Raw genomic sequence first — 22,500 nt, forward strand, 5'->3', positions numbered from 1 at the left:
CACAAATGTAAATGGAAGGGCAGGAGGTAATTCACGGCAGCCAAATGTAATGCAACACCAAAGGAGGCACAATAGTGGTTCCGTTAATCAAACACAGAAGATACCCTGTAGCTACGATCGTACATACACACCCTATGACATCAGTGTTCATAGCAAAACATACACACCTATGACATCAGTGTTCATAGCAAAACAGTATAAAGTGTGAAAGCACCCAACACACATCTGTGTATTCCCAAACACTGCACCATAGGTGTAAACAGACGGGGAACTTTTAAAATGTACATGTTGGGAGCTGCCATAGCAGTGAATCATCAGCATGTGTTACAGACTGGCGGTGTTGTGGAGGATGATGCCGACAACCACCGTAGGCCTCGGAGGAGAAGAGTGTTCAGGCCAAGGGTAACCTACCAGGGGCTACATGATCTGGAGACAGTAGAGTGTTACAGGGTGGACAGGGACATTTACAGCAAATAGTAGAGCTGTGCCGGCCACACCTGAGAACCAGAAACAGAGGGGAACCTATCCCAGTGGACACAAAGGTATGTGTAAGCTTGCGAATACCAGCCACAGGTACCTTTCAAAGGCCAACTGGAGATATACTGGGGATCTCACAGGCATCGGCATCCAGGGTACTACACCAGCTCCTGGATGCCATGTTACCACATGCCAATGAGCATATACCACTTCCCCCGAACTCAGGAGGAGTTGGCCAGCAATATGCCTCACTTCCACCATGTGGCAAACTACCCTGAGGTACTGGGTGCGATGATTCAAGTCACCACCCGGTGAGTATGGTAGGCGCTACATAAACCGCAAGGGATTCCACTCCATCAATTGCCAGGTCGTGTGCAATGCCCAGGGCATTATCATGGATGTGTGTGCTGGCATCCCTGGAAGCTATCACGACTCCCATATCTGGCATGCCTCACAGCTGTATCAGGTATCTGTCAGGGGGGACATCCCACAAGGCCACCTTGTGGGGGATGCTGGCTATGCACTGGAGCCGTGGATGATGACCCCCATCAGAAATGCACACACACCAATGCAAGAATGCCATAATGAGGCACACGCACAAACCAGAATCATCATAGAGTGTGTGTTTGGGATGCTGAAATCACGGTTCCGGTGCTTGGACACATCTGGTGGAGCCTTGCAGTACTCTCCAGGCATGTGCCCATATCTTCATAGTATGTGCCATGCTACATAATATGATCCTGCGGAAACAGCTGCAGCAGGGTCAGAATGTGGGAGGGCCTCACAGCCCACCACAATTGCAGAGGGATCCAGACCACGGACACACTGTGCCAGCCCCAGTAGGCAGACAGAGGCGTGCCCAATATGCCTACGCCTTGGCAAAGAGGGAACGTATAGCACATGCCTTGACAATGTAGGCTCCCATGATCTGACACCCCTCTCCACCTGCACACACAGTAAAATGGATGGCACACAAACATGATCACCTGCAAATTGTGATGTATAGGTGTCCCACTGTGGAATCCTACATAGGCAGCCCTCAAACATTGTATACGCAACAGCCATTGGAACACGGAAATGTCAACACCTGAACAGTAGATGCGCCTATCAGCATCTGTCGGTGCTGTGTGTATAGGTTCTCAGGTACATTGGCAGGTACATGCCCGATTGATGGCAAAACACCGAACGGGGCAAACAGGGACTCCCGTTGCCACAACATCGAGTAAGCAACATCGAGTAAGCAACTGTCGCTTACTGGAGCAGAGGCAATCGCGGGAGCACATGTGTGTAAACACTGTCACACACACACACAGCACTGATACTACACTGAGGGGGATCCACAAAATGTAAGCATGGATGTGGTGTCAAGGCAGGGGATGTACCCATAACAGGCATTCGTCACCCCAGCATGCTGCATCCATGGTCGGATGAAGGTGTAGCACATCAGCAGGTGTAGCTAATTGTGATATACATACCTAATGCCGGAGTACAGCCAGTAAACATCACATGGACATACTATTAACTGGACCCATAAATTTGTAAACTAACGGAGTTATCCATGTGAGTGTAGTGAGGAGTAACTGCTGTAGTGTACTTCACATACAAAATGAAGTAATACGTGTACAACACCCAGATGTCCAAGTGGTACATGCAGTGACTGCCGGGCATGTTCCCGGTCCCACGTCCCGCAAGGGATGTAACGTAACCCCGACAGCACGGGTAAGGCATTCCGGATGCAGGTCACCAGAATATGTGTAGCACACTTTAGCGGGAATAAGCGTTGCCCACAGAAGGTAAGCGATGTTTAAATACAACTATACGGATATGCGCAAAACAGGGCTAAGCTTCACAGACCACTGTGCAGATCACCGTCAATTATGTACAGAACAGGTGAAACCAGCATTAGTCACCCCTGAACAAATAGCACCTGCTCTGAAGGGTAAAACGACCACTGCCAGGAGTGGAACAGGCAATCATATATACAATCACCCAACACTTTTGCTAGCCAAGATGTATGTACGGCAGGGTTGCCACATTGCAAAAGACCAATGTGGGACATACACCCGGCCAGTACGACAACCAGAACGTCAGTGTTTTGCATTGATAAAAAGTTTATTCTAGTAATTGTTGCAGGTATGTGTTCAGTGTCCTGTAACATGTAGGTGGGTCGGATACGCAACTATTACATAAACTATAGGGAATATGTTTGTCCCACAGTCGCAGGACATTTGCTATGTTCACATATATGTCGCAGGACACATCTGCAGAAAGAGGGACTGTCCCTCGCAAAGTGGGACGGGAGGTAATCTTAACCCATGGCAGGTGTGTAATGTGACAGGTACAGACACAAACGTGCGGAGTCCAGAAAACACAGTATACACTGACAAACACACAATGAAAGGCGTAGCATGCCTATCACCACCCGGCTGAGATGTGTGTCTGTGTGTGTGTATGTGTATGTATATATATATATATATATATATATATATATATATATATATATATATATATATATATGCCCATATATACACACACACACACACACACACACACACATACACACACATACATACACACACATACATACACACACATACATACACACACATACATACACACACATACATACATATATATATATATACACATATATATATATATACACATATATATATATATATATATATATATATATATATATATATATATCTATATATATCTATCTACACATATATAAATGGCGATAGTGTGAGATAGGTCAACGTCATTCAAAACACCTTTGAGGTACAAATAAATAGGATACCGCCAAATATGGAACGTGTCACACACACAGACACGCGTAACCAGCAGGCTGAAAGACAGAAAAAACACAGTACTGGAACAGTAGAACCGCGAGCAATATGACGATAGTAAGTACATGTAGTCACCGCTGCCGGCGGTGCGGTCCACGTGGGTACCGTGTACAACTGTGGTTGAAAGTGATGTAGCCTGTGTATGTGTGTGTGTTGAGGGTGCCATGTGTGTTTCCGTGTGACTATAATGTGTGTGTGTCCGCATAGTGCGTCTGTAGGTGGCAACTCTGCGGTAGATAACGGTAGGTGCGGGTATAGCCAGCCGTAGGCATGCGGTAACCACCTGTCCCACATTGGGAGGGACAGCCCCTCCCTGGGCATGTGTGTCCTGACATGAAACATTACACAGGGCAACTGTTCGAGTGTGTAGGGCATTAGTATGTCCCAAATATTATGCAATAGTTGTAGGAAATACTCATGCCTGTATGTAAGAAACGGAAATGTTACATGCAAACGGATACGTAGGCAAGGTCCAAGAACAATTGGTATGTAATGAGGATAAAAGTATGTGCCATCCTGTGTACTGACAGTGCCTATAAGTCAGCCTGTAAACACCAGTGTGACCCGCAAGTGTCTAACTATGGCCATATGAAAAGGTGGCAAGCCATGCCACAGAGGGTGCGACACCAACACCACTGCAATGACTGCAAATCTCTGGGGCACACATACATGGGATAGTTGTCATTTAGAAATATCCCTGCACATATCGCTGTACATCCGGAGGAATGAAGTATCAATCTCACCTGCATACCATATAGAAACCAATTAACAACGGCCCAAAGTAAACACCCATAACAGAGGTGTAGTAAGTGCTAGCACTGCAATTAGGGAAGGGGCCCACACACACATATATATGGACTACGTAGAAATGCATGCCCCACAAAACCGTATATGCCAAGTACACCCACCTACATCCCCCACACTGGAAACAATAGCAATACAGACCGTAATCACAGCACAAACATCCAGTTAGTCAATTACATCTGCTGAACCATTAACATACCTTGAGAGAGACACATTTAAAGGCGCCATGCAAAATCGTATCCATCGTATAATGGAACAAACGGCGATGTTACAGGTGTTTGCAATAGTCCGTTATCAGACGGGTGGGATGACAGGTACAGTCACAGGTAGAACCACATACACAAGCCAACACACACAATCCACGGGGACATGACTCAGAAATAACGCTCGGCTCTACACATAGCAGTTGCAATTACACACAACAAAACACAATACAGGCCGTCTCCCCGAAGGCAGGGCAAATGGCCAACGCCCAAGTGGAGAATTCAATTATACACCACTGTTGACACGTAATTGGTAAATGGAGTAGCTGCACAGCTGAAGTGCACGTAATTAGTCACACCGGCAGACCAATTGGCGGCAGTAAACCACGTTGCAGGTATCGACATATATGAGGATGACTTGCCAGATATTCAAATGTATGCTCATACCAAAAAAAAAGTGCAAAGAGTGATACAGAACAGCAAGATAAAGACGAAATACTGTAACGATATCAAGGTATGTACAACTTATGTATAGTATGTTCTGTATTACGTTATGTCAGTGTATGCATAGCCTGGTTTGCAGTAATTAAAAGAGTCCGCCATGTGTAAAGTGGGAAATGGTATTTATGTAGTGATGTCTTGCTGATCGTAGTAAAGCTTGTAGAAGTTGTGCGTCCAGCAGTGGGCCACAACGTAAACAGCATAGACACCACAAGGGATGCAACATGACTGCTTTAAATTGAACAATGTCAGACGACCTGCCGGCCATGGCAGGGTATGTCCAAAAAGTACGTGCCACAGTAGGGGATAGTATTATATGTATATACTGTAACAGTACGCATGTGTATGGGCATATAACGTCAATGACATGTCTAAGGTGGTCCCACTGTGCAAGTATGCTATGAATTATGGGATACCATACAACATATGTGTAATGTATAGTACAGTAGATTGATATGTCAGATATGCTACACAGGAGAACAAGCATAGGATGCATACCAAAGGTATCGTATAGTGATGTGAGTACTATGTAATTAAGTTACGTATAAACAGTTATGATGACATAAATAATGTAATCCACTCTGTGCATTTGCAAAGGACGCAAACATTAATCCCATACTAGAACAGCAGAAGAGATGCGACAGACACACAAGAACATGATTGGCGTGTACAATATCAGGATACATATGGCCTGTAGCCACGGGGCATGGTAATAGCGTGACAGCTAATCTAAATGGAAGGGCTATTCCAGTAACCATGCACAAAGGACATGTAATAGCTCCACAGGTTCACAGTGGGGTACCATGCAGTCTGGCAAGTGTATGTGTAACAATAACTAGTGTGCATACCAGTGGCATCTCTCCAGAGTAGTGTCCTGTGAACAGAAGAGCCATGTGTAACCTGCATCTCTGCACAGTACAGCCAATGCAGTGATCCTTGGCGTACGTGTCCACCATCCACCAAGTAAGGTATCACATGAACACTGCTACTGACTGTCCATGCGTGATGTACATAGGAATCTTGTCCCAAAGTATGGTGAGTGTCCGGTCTGGGAATGCAACCCCCCAAGCACATCCCACACACTGTCGCGTGTGTGCCCATATCCATGGGCATCATGCTCACAGTGGCTATTGTTTATGTCGCGTATGCGGAGTATTTCCAATAACATATTTGTAGACATGGGCCCTGTGTATGCAGCAGACGTCACCCCTGAGTATGTAGCCAACAAATGTGTACAGACGTGTTGTCTGCACTGCAGCCGCGAATGTTAACCGGTGTAGCTCAATAAACATCATGGCGTTCTAATGTTGAGTTATGTAAAGGTGTAGCTGCTGTCTAAGGTACACCTTAAGTGGGGTGTTGTACCCATGGATGTGTGTATAAGTCCGGTGTGCAGAGGTACAATGGGTGCCTATGTACCAGCTACACACCCAGTACAGACAAGTTTGGACACGTAGGATATCCACATCACTGTGGCAATGTGGTAATCACAGGAGTGTGTGCGACATACATGTGTAGTACGAACACGTACAATGCGACATGTATGTAAGGGAGCAACACCTAGGTGATAACCAGTGGGTGGATGGTGTACTGCAAAGGTGATGTTCATACCAACTGTCATGCAGGTTGAGGCCATGATGCTCATATCAGGTATCCATCACAGTGACACCTGTATGGATGGGGTCTGTAACAGCTGGTGGATCCACAACGGCGCTTGGTATGCAGTGGTCCGTACAGCCAGGCAGGGAAATCCCCTCAGTTGTAGCCTGTACCTCAGGAAAGCATACACCGAACATGAGCGCCCCATGACTGAGGACTGTGGTATGCCACGTGTAACTGGAATGCAGTATATGATATGGTATGCCACCTCAGTGTGCGTGTCCCATCCATCATCCACTGTGCATAACATCCTGAGACGTGTGCCTATGTGCAGGTGTATGTGTATGTTGTCAATACCAGAATGGAGAACGGTGCTGAAAGGCAGCGAGAAGACAATGTAGGCAGTGTGGACCCCAGTGTCGTCATCAACTACTCTGGCGCCCTTACGAAAGGTGTCTGAACAGGCGTGGGGCATGCTGTGGCCCCAACACCAACCCAGCTGGTATCAAAGGACAGGAGCACAACAAAGACTCAGCGAATGATGTCCATAACAGTCCAGTGAGGTGTGTAGGGCAAAAGTCCCAGTCGTGCATTGTGGCGCCAGCTGTGTGGACTGTAACGGTCGGTGTGTGCCGGGCAGGGGCCACAATGTCTGGTACAAGGCTATTACTGAATATTGTGTCCCAGTGGGGAGACTGGTCATTCAGAGGTCTGTGGACATCACAGCCTGGAATGTTGTTGGGTGACAAGGGGCCAGTGTACTAGGACATATAGAGTGCAGGTTAGTACTGTGTAGGTGTGACCGCAGGTACACAGCAATGTTCCTGCTAGGAACGTGGCCCCGTAGGGAGTGACAGGGTGTAATGTTAGCAGTGAAGCCATCTGGCAGCATGTTGCCATCACCTGTTACTGTCCTGTTTCAGAGTGACAGTTGTGTGTGTCAGCAGATGTGGGTATTGCATACGACTACTGACATACCACCATAATGCCTGGTGGTACATCTCGGAATGTGTCGCAGTAATGTGTACGTTGCTAGTTATGGAGTATGTGATGAGGGATCCCGTGGCCCTACAGAGGCCGACCAGTGACATACCCCACCCATGGAAATGTACACCACTGTGCAACAGCCCCCACTTGTTGTAAAGTATGTCCATGGAACCGCACCCCTAGAGTGGCGTCTTAACACTGGTGTGTACCATCATGGCTCTGTGTGGCATAGCATGATCTATATTGGGGTGTACATGCTAATGAAGTGCACTGGGGTATGTCTCTAAGTTTGTATGTGCATAGTCCACCTGCACGTGTGTCGTGATGTCAACTACCGCTGTCAAACGACATCTGTAGTAGGTGTTGTAGTACTCATCTACTGTGTATGCCATGAAGTGTGTGGTGCTGGTATATGGCTAACAAGGGTGAGTAACATATGTTCGGATACCACCAATGAGGGGATAACCCCAGGTGTGGAACAGCAGTCACATGTTGGTAGTGTCCAAGACAACGATACTGTTGGTCTTGGAGGTGGAGTGAATTGGTCGAACCAGCCAAGCGGAGGTTATGACTCACGGACAGTGTACGCCGAATGTATCGGCACATGTGCGGCTATCACAGTTAAGTGTGGGTTACTGTCAGTCTCACATCAGTAGCAGCAGTGTGAGCCCAACTGTCCAGTACACCATGAAATTAGGTGTGGTAGCCGTAGGGTTTGTTGAATCTGCAGCTGGTAATACTGTGCATAGCAGTTCCGGACACAGTTATTTGCACGTGGAGCACCTGTGATGCATTGTGCGGAATAACCAGCCGGGATGTGTGTACAACATAGTGGAATATGGGAACACCTCAGCCTTGGGTGTGCCAGCCCAGGTATGTGCCTGAGAGGAATGGTCCGTCTATAACCAGTCATTGCAGGTCTGCTCTGCAGAGCCAAGAGGCAGGTCCGAGTTACAGCACAGATACTGAAGTGGTGCAGTATCAGGTGTGCCTTGCCTGTGTGCATCACCGAGGATGATGTCAGGCATTGTTACATGACCACATGTTTTGCTAGCCAGTTTCCGTTCTGCTGGTGACGGTTATTAGACACTGTGCAAGACGGGCAGTACAAAAGCAGCAAGAGTCCAACATGTGATCCGTACACCCACAGCTGACAGGTGCAGGTCAACTGCGCCACAGCATCATGTTTGACCATGTCTGTTAAAGTGGACATATACCAGACGCCTGTGGAATGACAGCAGAAGCATGGACAACTGTTGGGAGTGACAGTCGCTCGTTGTACAGTGGTAACCGGTCCGGATGACCGCAAAATGCTCCCCAGGGCTTGGACCACACCATCAGGGCTACAACACTGGTGGGCTAATGCATGTCCCTGCACACAGTCTGTGCCCTGAGATACAACTTCAGTCACACAAACATGGAAAATGAGTGTCACATCGTACCTGCTGCATTGTGGCATGTGTGCATAGGTTATGTTGCAGAACCAGTTACTTGACAGTATGATGCAAGTGACTGTCGCCTTGTGTAGCCTGCTGAGTGGAACAGCAGTGTGACCGCCGACAGCCACCTATGACAGGTGTGTTGTGTATATTACGACACCCTATTGGCCGTATGTGATGGGCACACGTGTCTGTGAGCTATAGGCTGCAGTTGGTGTCCACACAAAGTATGGAGGAGTACTGTACAAGGTGTCTCCATATGTGTGGCCTGTGATGGGGATCATGTGGAACTATGTGATGAGTAGGGTGTGTTGCGAATGTTGCATATCCCACATGACTGTCAGGTGCAGTCAGGGTTGGTGACAGTATAACCCCCAGCAGGGCTGCATATGTGCATCCCCCACAGGCTGTACTCTATGTTGGGGGGTGTGCATTGACTGTGTACATGAGAATAGCTCTATTGCCACATGTACAACATAGTCATCACAGTGATAGGCAATAGCAGTGGTACGTGCCACTTGGACATGCCTGTATATAAGTGGCACGTGCCAGCTGGACACGCCGTATGAACCACCATGTCTCATGAAATATGCGAGTGATGTGTGTACAACAGCTGTTGTACTGTAAGCAAGCTGGAAATGTATGGACAGATAGTCTACCTGTGAGGACTGGTGTGAAATGGGTGCTAAACTAAGCAGTAGCTCATAACGTGCCAAAAAGCTCCGAACAAGTGCTGAGCATGCCCATACAGTACAGAGAGGGTATTGGATAATATCAACCCACAAGTGTTGACGACAGTCATGATTGGCGGCACCACATCAGAACAGTGCCGGGTATGTTCTGCAGGTCCACGACTATTATCAATGCAGATGTTAGCAGTACAGATGTACAAGACAGTACGGATGTTTGACTTCAAATGCCTTGGTATGTCACAGGAGTGTTCCACTAGTGGCCTGTTGACAGACTCACAACTACTAAAGGTGCTACAGTGATATGTGCATATCACATGGTGTCAGCCACAGTAAACCAGGGTAATGTGTCGTACCCGACCCGCATTGTAGGCCATACCACACAGACAAATGTCAGCCAGCTGTGTATGTGAGGATGTGAATGGCCATGACCTATGGGCAATAGTCACAGTGTTGTGAACATACAGAATGGGCTGGGTGTGTGACATGTGCACATTCTGGTGGATGATGTGAGCAATGACACCACTAGGGGAATACCCCTGTCCCCAGTATGTAACATCTAGGCTGTGGTCAACATTATGGACACTGTTAGGGATGGTGTAGTGCACAACACCTCCCTGAGCTGGAGACGTCTCCCTGGCCCTTTAGGTAGTCATCAGAGGTACCCATGACATGATAGGGTGGTATCCATGAGCACAGAGATCATTGGACAGCCATACACAGCACCCATGTGACCAATATTGGAACACATCACCCTCCAGGGGTAGGGCACATGCGTGGTTGTCCGATACCAGCCTCCACAATACTCACCTCCAGTATGCAGCATGCTATCCACCTTGCATACAGACATATGCCACACTATGCTGTTGGACATGCTACATGTCCATAGCCTGATCTGAAAGACATACATCATGGACAACCACCGTCCTACGACTAGGATGGCCACATGCTGGACAGATCCCTGTGCCATACCTGTGACATTCTCCCGTCATACCATGCAGCCCTGTCCACAGAGCTGCACACATCATCCCCTGTCATACTACATCTACCATACCGCCATCACACCATGTATCAACTATCTGGATCATTAGTGTGTCACTGATGCCCCTCATGGTGGCGTAATGGGTGTTGGATTCAGCTAGTAAACCCAGTACGTACATGCTGTAGCCGATAACCTTACCTGCGAATGACGCCCGACTAGCCATTGTCCCATGTCTATCACATGTGCAACACAGGCGATCTGTTGGCAAAACGGATGCATGTACAGGTTTCCATGCGTACTTGCTGCATTGTCACTGCCCAAGTCCATTAAGGCCGTGTCTGTGTTATGTGACATGTACACAGCATCAAGGTCAACAGCATTACCGTGGATACATCCAGGCATGTGTAGATAGGTAAGAACATCAAGTGCAGGCAAACAGACATGCCCACATGAAGACAGACATCACATGCAGTAGGAACACTAATGAGGTGCCACACATATAGAGACGATATCCAATGCATAATGGGTGTTGCGTGTGTGACACATACATGCCAGTCGTGTTAGTGTCATGTTGATTTGCAAAGATAACTGTGCAGATGTACTAGAAAAATATGTGCAGCGGTATCACTGTATATGTCTGTAGATGTGATCTGTCACCATCATCATGCCTTACAGATAATGCCCCGTACACGCCTACCTGCTTACAGCCGGAGGATGAAGTCCTAATCCCGTACCTCCATGAGAACTACGAGGTGTTATTTAGCCACGTGCCACAGCACGTACAGCAGCAGGACGACCTGTGGCAGGATCTTCGCAGGAGGGTCAAAGTGGGTGGCCACAACTGCCCCTACCAGCAGGTGCGCAGACACTGCATGGATTTGATTAGTCATGCAAAACAGCGTGCCACTGCAATCGCCAGGGAACAAGGTGGAACAGGTGGTGGGCCAGCCTCCACACACACACACACACACACACACACACACACACACACACACACACACACACACACACACACACACAGAGAGGAGCTACTGGCCAGTCTGGGGACACCCTTGGAACAGCTCCCAGAAACACTAGCTGTCATTGTGGAGGTGGGCGTCTCCCAACCAATGAGCCTGGAGTTGCCCAGCAAGTCAGTACTGAATATATGGCCAGTATATCCCACCTATGTGCATGTGTCAGTGTACAGCATGTAATGTAACATATGCAAGGTATGTGGACACACATGCTGCATGCTACATTATGCTAACCTGTGTATGCACCATACCTCTGAACTGTACACGTATTTGCATGATGTCCAGATGTCTACTTCATATTGTCGGTGTGTTCCCCTTAATATATTTCCCTTTCTGGCAAATAGCCAAGGAATGGAGTCATTAAATGATGACATACATTTGTGTTTACGACTGCACATTCCGTGTAAACTTTTAGTTATGTACTCACCATAACTTCAGATGTTTGGGATCCATCTCGCCTACATTCTGAATGATGGGTTCGGAGCCGATCCCTCGGCTCCGACTCGGCACGCTTATGCCAAAGAGCGAAGTCTCTTATTGGCTGAGCTTACTATATCCCAGGATGCACCACCATCAGTCCCCCAGATCTAGTTTGTCCGCATACATGCACACATGCATACCCTGCTTATATAACATCGTCAGATGAAACAAGATAAAAACAGTGGAGCTCAAAACCGTTCTATCTCTTCTGATCTGCAAGGCAGGGGAAGGAGGTGGGTATCAGGAATGTGGCGAGATGGATCCCAAACATCTGAAGTTATGGTGAGTACATAACTAAAAGATGTTATGTGATCCTATCTCGCCTACATTCTGAATGATGGGACAGCGTCCTAGCACCTGAATCCTGGGTGGCTCACTGGAAAACACTCCTGAGTACCGTGGAACCAAATGAAGCTCGTCCTTTAGATGCCACATCCAATTTGTAGTGGGAAATGAAAGTGTGCGGGTTGGACCAAGTAGCCGCAGCACAAATTTCGAAATAGCGAGCTTGGAATGAAAAGCTATAGAAGTAGCCATAGCTCTGGTAGAATGAGCTTTGATAGATGATGCAAGTTGCTTATTTGAAGAAGAATAGGCCTGAGTTATGCAATCTCTAATCCATTTTGAGATTGTAGCTTTTGTGATAGTTTGGCCCAATTTATTATCTGAGAAGGACACAAACAACTGGTCTGACTTACGAAGTTGCTGAGTCCTGTCTAAATAGAAGCGTAATTGCCTGTGAACATCCAATTTATGGAGAGTGTATTCTGCTTCATTAGAGAATTTTGGAAAGAAAACTGGTAGTTCTAGAGATTGTTGAAGACAGAAACTAGAGCAGACCTTTGGGACAAAGGATGGATTAGGCCTAAGAGATACTCTATCTTTGTGGAAAATCAGATATGGTGGTTTAATAGACAGGGCTTGAAGCTCTGAGACTCTTCTTGCCGAAGTAATAGCCACTAAGAATGCCGTTTTCCATGACAGATATTTTAACTCGCATGTAGCAGCCGGTTCAAAAGGGGGAGATGTTAATGCGCGAAGCACTAAATCAAGATCCCACGGAGGTGCAGGATGAAAAACTGGTGGTCTTAACAGACTCGCACCTTTAATGAATGTTTTGCATAGCCTGCTGCTCATCAAAGGAGGATCCGTGGATTCATGGAATTTAGAGATAGCAGCTAGTTGAACTTTAATAGTTGAGACAGAAGATCCCTGATTAAATAGGGATGTTAAGAATTTCAAAACCTCTGGGACAGGAGCAGTGATAGGGTCTAAGCCCTTGAGTTGAGCCCAGATAGCAAACCTCTTCCACTTACTGAGGTACAATTTGTTAGTGGTGGGTTTGTGGGCCGAAGACAAAATGTGAACAACTTCCGGGTCTAGTGTGTGACTTCTAACTAAGGTCGGAAGTGGAGGAGCCAAGCTGTCAATTTCAGAGATTGAAGGGACTGATGCCAATGTCCCGACTGATGGATTAGCAAATCCGGGATCAGGTCTAAGGTCCACGGATCGTCCACTGCATGCTTTTTCAGGTAAGGAAACCATATCTGACGAGGCCAGTATGGGGCAATCAGAATCATTGAAGACTTTAGCTGAGAAGCTTTTTGAATGACTTTGGGAAGGAGTGGAATTGGAGGAAAAGCATAAAGCAACCCTGTTGGCCAGGGTTGTGCTAGAGCATCCATGGCGGTACTTCCTGATGAGGAATCAAGGAGAAGAACCTTGGCACTTGGTGTTTTGTGGAGTCGCAAATAGGTCGCAGCGTTCCCCACCTCTTGAAAATCTGGGCTGCTACTGTGCGGTTTAGAGACCATTCGTGAGGAGAGAGAATTGTCCTGCTTAATTTGTCCGCCAATACATTTGACTTTCCGGGATGTGGGTCGCTACCAAGAAGCGGTTGGTAGCTACAGCCCATTCCCACACTCTCATGGCCTCTCTGCAAAGGGATACGATCTGGTCCCTCCTTGTTTGTTCAGGTACCAAACCACCGACATGTTGTCTGTGTGGATGGCGATGATGCCCTGAGGAAGGAACTTGTGTAAGGCCTGTAGGGATAGAAGTACAGCCCTCATCTCCAACACGTTGATGTGGAGATGAGCTTAAATCGAAGCCAGGAGCCCTGAACTAGCCTGCCCAGACAATGCCCCCCCCCACCCTATCTGGGAGGCATCTGTCGTCAGGGTAACCACTGGAGGGGGGAGAACAAAGGGTTTTCCCTGATCCAAGTTGGATGTCTGAAGCCACCAGCGCAGGTCCCTTTTGCATAATTCCGTAATCATGATGTGATAATTGAGGGGAAGATCTTGAAAGGACCATTGAGTTGATAAGAGCCACTGAAGAATCCTCATGTGTAACCTTGCTAGAGGAACTAAAAGTACCGTGGCAGACATTGAGCCTAGAACTTGTAGGACCATCCTGGCTGGGGCTTTGGATCTCGAGATCAGAGCTTGAACTTGGCCCTGTAAGGTTCGGATCCTTTCGGCAGGAAGAAAGACACGCATCAATCTTGAGTCTATCTCTGCTCCTATAAACTTTATGCGCTGAGAGGGCAGCAAGACAGACTTTGACCAATTGAATGTAATCCCCAGGAAACACCCAGGGAGATGGTGGCTTTGAGGTTGTCCATAAGTAGATGCCTGGTGGTGGCAGTCAGGAGCCAGTCGTCGAGATAGGGAAACACCTGGAATCCAAGGCTCCTCAGGTGAGCCGTCACTACTGCCAAACACTTGGTGAACACCCTGGGGGCTGTGGTGAGACCAAAGGGCAGAGCACAAAATTGGTAATGACTGGCTCCCAGGCTGAAGCGCAGATACCTTCTGGACGCCTGATGTATCGGTATGTGATAATAGGCGTCCTTGAGGTCTATGGAGCACATCCAAACATCCTTCTCCAACAACGGGAGAATGGATTGCAACGTGACCATTGAATTTGGATTTCGTGACGGATAGGTTCAGTCTGCTGAGATCCAATATTGGTCTCAGGTCCCCTGTCTTTTGGCACTAAAAGAACCTGGAGTAATTTCCTGATCCGATTTGGTCTGTGGGGACCGGTTGGATGACTCCTTTTGTAGCAGCTTTGAAGCTTCTGCGGCTGCTATTTCCCTTTGACTGGGTGGTGGGTCCGGGATTCTCTTGGACGGAGGGGTGAGTATTTGAATGGGATGGTGTAACCTCCGGCAATTATCGAAGCACCCATCTGTCCTGAGTGATTGACTCCCAGGCTTTTAGGTGCTTGGCAAAGCGACACCCGACTGGCTCCGAGCAGCACAGCCGGGCAATCCCTCATGTCGTGTGGGAGGCTGAAGAGCCACGAAAGGACTCGCGGTCTCCAGAATTGCGGGGCCCTCTGCCGCCTCTGGGACGGCGTCTCCCTGAAAAATTTCCCGCCCTCTGCCTCTGGACGGGAATCTTCCTGCTGTTGGGAGAAAACTTGCGAGATTTCCGAACCACATTTTCCCCCTTTGGCCTTGGGGTAAGGCCGAAGGGAGTGGAATAACGGGCCCCACGGCAGATAACGTTTTCCCTCTTGCTCACAGCGGTAAGGGTGTCTTTCACCTTGGGTCCAAATAATGAGGACCCATCAAAGGGAGCGTCGCGAAGGAAGACTTGAAGGCCTCCAAACTGACACAAGCGGAGCCAGGCCTGTCTCACGAGAGCCACGCCTGTGCCTGCGCTCTACCCGCCTTCGGCCGCATAGGATATGAGCCTCATGGACGAGTTAGCAATTGGCGTAAGGATAGCCAACTGAGAGCTAACGGGCTGGGCTAGCTGCTCAGGTAGGTTACCCGCGCCGGAGTCTGACAACTCCTTGGCCAGATCCCTCTGGAGCCTACTAAAATGTCCCACATAATTCCGAGACCTTAAGGTAAAGGCCGCTGAAGTCAGGGTGCTTCCGCACCTATCCATACTCCTAGACTCCTTATTAGGAGGATGGATGGACGTTGAAGCCTCTGCCACGTCCTGCTGTGTAGCAGATGCCACCACCATGGCATCTACAGCCACGCCTTTAGTAAGGAACTCCTTCTCGGGGAGCAGATAAGAATTTGTTTGGACGAGAAGGGACTGGTTCCACAGTATCCGGGTGTTCCCACGCCTTGACAAACTAAATCCAGAAGCTCGTCAAGGGCGGAGATACCCAGGAGGCGGAGGGCTGAGCCCCAAAGGCCTTGAGGAGCACTGATTCGTCCGCAGAGGGGGGTTTGGACATCCAGCCGCCTCGTTGTTTGAGGATCTCTAAGATGTCTGCAAAGGTGTCATCATCCGAGGACGACTTAGGGGACCCCTCTGCATCATCCACATCCGTGTCGATGTGATAGACTCGGGAGTCCACGTGCTTCCTCTTGCGATCTCTTCCTTGGGGGTTCCTCTGGAGATGACTCAAGAACCCTCAGGAAGAGGAACCCCACTGGGGTAACCTCAGGCCTCGGGGCTCCGCTGGCCACAGACAGGGGAACTACCAAAGACCCAGTCTCCACGCCCAGGGAAGGTGCTGGTAAAACCGGAGATGGCAAGAGGATTTGGCCAAGGCACTCCTCATGGCTCTGAAAGCGGACCTCCAGAATCCTGGGAGCGTCCAGTCTCCGGGCCATGATAGTAGACGGAAGTCCCGCCGAAGCACCGAGGGAGGCTCGGAACCCAGCATCGGTCCCAAACATCACCCCGGGTCCAGCCGAAGAAGTCCAGCGTACCAAACTCGGACCCGAGGCCGGGTTGGAGTAAGGGTCGGAGCCGACCCTGAGATCACCACCGCCAAGAGCACCTGCTCCCGGAGCCGAAGCAGTCGGAGGAGGAATAGCAATGGGATGGGTCATGGCCATCGGCTCAAGCCAACTGGGTCGGAGCCGATACAAATTTTGGAAGACTGGGGACTGGAAAAGTCTTTGGAGCACCCTGTCTATATCAGAATCCGACATTCTCAAGACCGAGAGGAAACAGAACGGGTTCGAGAAGACCTCTCCTCGGCCCCAAGGGACTAGGGGACCGGCTCGGCGACTCGACTCGATGAGAATCGGCCGAGGAGGAACGCACACCAGATTCCATCGGTGCCGAGGTAGACTTCGGCGCCGAGGAGGAAGTGTCTGGCGACCCTTGTCGGCTCCGAGGCAGTGGAGCCGGCGAAGGTGACCCGCCTCGATGCCCAGCCATCGGCCCGAAGCCCGAGGAGTCGATACTGGTGGCATCGAGGCAGACCGTTCGACCTCGGCTCAAGTCTTTGGAGCCGAAGGAGGCCTGCCTAGGTCTCTTGGCAGTCGGATCCGACGGACTGGTGAGCCAAGCCCTTTTCTTTTGGCAGGAGTAGGAGCGGAAGACAAGGCTTCTTCAAAAGAGGGTTTAATTAACCCTTTGAGAATCAATTTATTTTTCCTCTCCTGGAGGACCCTTGAGGAAAAAGCGTGACATACGCTGCGCTGCATGACTCCTGCAAGTGCTTTGCCCCTAAACAATAAACACAAAGTAGATGGTCATCAGTAACAGACATCTTAAAAGCACATTTAGTACATTTTTTAAAGCCCGAAGGCCTAGGGGCTTGAGACATAATGTTAACAATTTCTGACAGGAAATTTAACCACTGTAGAATCGCCTATGACAAAAAACCGAAGGCTTACAGAAACTGTGTAAAAACACAACCTTAGGTATAATAACCGGGAACTTTAAAACACTAAAAATTCAGTTATAAAGTTTGACCGAAAAGGCCCTGGATTGAAAGGGGGGCCAAAACAAACTCTACCCAGTCACACACAAGAAAAACCACTACTCAATCGAACACAATAGGCAGCAAAAGGTAGCAATAGCCGTTAAAACGGCTTTTGTGAAATACAAGCACAAAAACTGACAGAAAAAGTAGTTAATAAAAGCTACTCAGCCCAGCCAGCTCGAGACCACGTCCTTGCAGTTAAGCGGCAAACGAGATCTGGGGGACTGATGGTGGTGCATCCTGGGATATAGTAAGCTCAGCCAATAAGAGACTTCGCTCTTTGGCATAAGCGTGCCGAGTCGGAGCCGAGGGATCGGCTCCGAACCCATCATTCAGAATGTAGGCGAGATAGGATCACATAACATACCATGTTTACGACTGCACATTCCGTGTAAAACCATGTGCATGCAAATCTATTAGGCTAGCAAATTTCTACGTTTGTAAGAGCAATATGTCACAGTTGTCCCTATTTGTCCGTCATAGTAGGCTTGGTCCACATTTATTGTTCTAAGAGGATCAGATGTATGGTGTGCACACATGTTCTTCCTAAATGCTATTGTACAGGCGGATGTGTTAACTTGCACTGTGCACCCTGTGATGTCATACAGTCATGGATAATGTTCATACTGCTGTGTCACCCTACACAGGTACCTCTGGCGTGCCGCACACACAAGAGTCTGTTGCAGGTGTGACTGCCATTGGTATCAGGCATGTCAAAGCATTGATCTATACGCCATGTGGCCATTTAATACATGGATATACAGGTTGCTTCACCCATCAACACAGGCCACCTATGTGCAATATATACAAATGACATGACACACAGACATGAAACTACAGTATTTGTCAGTGCTACATGTGTCCAGCTGTGCATACAACGGTGGAGGTGTTCTACAATGGAGGCATATGTACTATACAGTGGAACAACACGTGTGGTACACAAAACAGTACCGCACAGTGAGCAGTGATATGGGCAGACCACAGGCATCACCACTGTGTTATATGCCCCTGCAATGGGTTCACACATGTGTCTCAGACACGTAGCATTTTGGTTGCAATATTGCCACTTTCCCATAACCCATACCACACATACACCTCTTGTCTGCATATCCCTGTGGATGGTGACATATCCAACGTTTATGGGTGTATGTCATATGGGATAACACAGACGTGTGAGAGACTGCCATCACATACATGACCTACACATGGCCATGAGGGATGGCCGGAGACACGTAGCCACACAGTAGATGGGATGTGGGTACACCCTGTCCCACTCTGTCCACCCGTGGGACATTTACAGCCGTACTAGACGGATTGTACAGGTGATGTGGTACACTGCACATCTTAAATGCCTGTGCACAGCTAGTGGAGGTGTCAGTGACGTCTACCCCATAAGATGCGTTGAACATGCTGTCTGTGTCATAGCATGACAGTAGTCACCTTTTCAGATTCCACCAACAGTGACACCAGGCCACAGATACTGTACATTTCCCTTGCTGCCGTAGGACATCACTGTTAGCTGTGCACCTTGTGTGCGTGGTACATCAATGTCATGTGTGAAATTGTGATGTGACAGGTCCGCTATGTGTGGACATGGTTGCCAGGCAGCTAACACACTGTAGTCATCGTGCAAGGGTGTCATCTATGTCCTCCAATGACCTGTCACATGACAGCATGGTTTGGCGTGTATACACCTCAGCATCGTGGGTCACAATCCACATGTATGTCATGGGTATGCATGCAGATCTGGATATGCAAGGTGTACAGATCATGCATTGTGTAGCAATATAGACGCCTCATGATGCCATGCAATGGCACAGTGTCTGTACTTCACATTGTACAGCAATGTAGACGGCTCACGGTCCCCTACCATGCCCATTTGCTCAACATTCAGTCTATCTGTAGGGCATATGGGCAACACCACAATGTCATACCCAGTACGACGCTGTACATGTGTCACGACACCATTGTGTCAGGCATGCATGCATGTTAATGCACCCGTCAGCAGATTACATGTCAAAGTCACGTCAGCCATGTGTATTGTTATCCTGTTCTGGTCCACATGGTGTATCACGGGGATGCATGCATACTACCATGTACGTGTGCATTGCATGGATAATGATATGACACCTGCCTGCTGTGGTGTGCATTCCAGGGGGTATACTTTAACACTACTGATGTCTGGGCTGCATGCTGTCAGCTGTATCACAAGCATGCTGCATGCCATCTGTCATATCACATGCATGGTGTGTCAGTGTGCGTGTCGGTGTGGGTCTATTGTAATCTATAGTATTTCTTTGCATTCACAGGTGATGTAGGTGCGTTACCCTCCTGCGGTCCATCTGATAAGTGTCCCCACAGATGCTAGCAGTGATGAACATATGCATGAGGTATAGGCAGGGATGTTAGGGGCGGAATCTGTGCCAACGGTTGCCATCCCAGCTATGACCCCCTCTTCCCCACACACAGTTCAGCTGCCAACACATACCGCATCACCAGTGGCCAGAGAGGAAGGACAGTCAGCATCTGTTAGGGTTGAACAGGAACGTGTGGTGGCTACAGAAGGTGTGTTCCCACACCATAATGGCAGTGTACTGACTGCAGATGTACCACACAGGCATGTGGCTGGTGTTGCTCATAGGAGGACCTCTGGCAGACATGCACCTGCAGAACAAAGCGCAGCAGCTGGAATCACCAGACGCATGTTCCAGACTGTAATGGCAGCACAGGCACATGCCGAACGGCATAACAGAAAAGGGCAGAGACTGCAGAGGGCTGCTATCCGTACCCTAAACAACAACATCTAGGCATTCGCAGGTGCTTAACAGCAACTTGCTGATGTTCTGGACAGGCGATTGGGTGACATGGTCAGAATTGACCGTGGCATGGCAATCCACGAGCGTCAGCTGTCTGTGCTGGAACATCTGGTAGGGGTGAGGCATAGACCACGTGGACGTCGGCCGGCTACACCACCTAGTGCAGGTCAACCTCACGGCCGCTCCCATAGTGCAGGTAGCAGTGCAGCTGGTGCTGTGCTGTCCACACCAGGACACAGCAGGCCACATGGACGTGGCCCTGGACGTTCCCGGCAGGGACACTGTTCCAGTGGCCATGTGTTGGACAGTAGCCATTCTGTACCTCTGCCTGGTAGTGCCCGTGCAACCCCTGGCAGGCACAGGACACGTGCGGTCACAGTGAGCTGTACAACCTGGTCTGTACAATCTGGAGCTGTCAATAATACCCCTGTGTAGGCCTCACAAATGATGGAACTGTGTGCACACATACACGCACACAGCAAACACAACTGTAGGGCTCCACAACACCCACATGCATTCTGAAGACATGTCCAATCAAATCACCGGCCCTTACACACACACAATGTCATCCACTGGTGCAGCCTATGCCCCTGGCAAACATATCACCCTGTGCCGCATCCCTGTCATCCACACCATCGGTGCAAGGACATGCTCAAATGGTCTGATGCACAGGGTGAACAGAATAGTGAGAGGTGTATGTAATATTACCTGTGTATGCATAGCGAGGGATGTGTATGTTGCAGTGGTTGTGTGTGAATACTGAGAGATTTGTATGTGACATAGGTTGTGTACTGTTGACATGCACCAGTCATACCATGTAGTTCAGGTGCAGCATGCATTGTGATGTGCTCACAGTATGTGTCTCTGTTACATCAGTAACAGCATGTTGGTAATGATACCCTGGTTCCCTCCTATGGTGTACTTGCATGTGCCTACAGGTAGCAGTGTTTGCAGTCCCCCACGTGTAACTGTTGAGTACTCACAGGCACGTCTGGCAATATCTACATGCTACACGTACCCCCAACCTGACTGTTGGAAACTCTAACATGACACAGATGTCCGCACTTATACTGCACCTGAAGCATGTGGCCAGTGGAACAGGCTACGGTGGACAGACATGACATACATAGCAAGAAACATTACAGGTATGGTGACATGGTGCAGAAGTTGTACACAGCGGTCTGGCCAATGATGACATTAGGTGTCACTTGATAGCAGGAGGCCACACTGTAGCAGTAAGACCCTGTAACAGTACGGGAACATGGCCACATCCACGGGGTGTACACCACTATAACGCACACCCCGTAGTGTTGAGGTGGGGACCCTTGCTTATGTGGTCATCACCCTCGCAGTACTTTGCACCCACACGACGTGTCACAGAGAAGGAACATGCACAGGTAGCCAGTATGGCTGGGACAGATGGCATCAACAGGGTAGTTTACTGCATCACCATGACTGGTTAGTCACCATGAGGGGTTAGTGATCGGTTCTCACTGTATGTTAGCATACACCCTCACACCAAGCCATACATACATACACACTGTGGTGACCAGACGTGTATATGGATAGCAGACGTGTGTGATGCACCACAACGGCCGAAGTCATGCTTCCCACACTGCAGTATGTACAGATCTCTACAACGGTGTACAGGGATGTGCAACTGGGACGTAATCCCCACGATATGTGGCATCTGTGGTCACACATTCGGACACATGGCAGTGCTGGGAATGATACACCTGCCATATGATGAGATGTTTGATAGACATGCAGCGGTATTGTCCGCATTATGTGTACCAACGCTATGTCTGGCAACTGTGCTGCTATATGCACATGGGAGGATGTAGGTGCTACAGGTGTCATGTGACATACAGTTGGTAACACCTGACCGCTGTGTATGCGTTATGTCAGCACCATCAAGTAACAGTGACATAGCATTCCATTTGCACATGGCATGGTAGGAT

At 48.7% G+C, this 22,500-nt stretch overlaps 1 protein-coding gene across 2 annotated transcripts in view; it reads right to left on the reverse strand.

Annotated features, from left to right (window-relative positions):
• ATP5PD (ATP synthase peripheral stalk subunit d) overlaps positions 1-22,500 on the reverse strand; it is a 197,146-nt gene that overhangs the window by 130,268 nt on the left and 44,378 nt on the right. Inside the window, exon 1 of one of the 2 annotated variants that reach the window (XM_044068808.1) lies at positions 242-247. The exons of the other annotated variant lie outside the window; for it this stretch is intronic. The gene's annotated coding sequence lies outside the window, so the exon portion shown is untranslated. Of the gene's footprint in view, positions 1-241; positions 248-22,500 lie in introns of those variants that run through there. 2 annotated transcript variants of the gene reach the window in all.

This window comes from Protopterus annectens, chromosome 4.part0, assembly GCF_019279795.1.
Source record: "Protopterus annectens isolate FY-2018-M chromosome 4.part0, PAN1.0, whole genome shotgun sequence".
Lineage (NCBI taxonomy): Eukaryota > Metazoa > Chordata > Ceratodontiformes > Protopteridae > Protopterus > Protopterus annectens.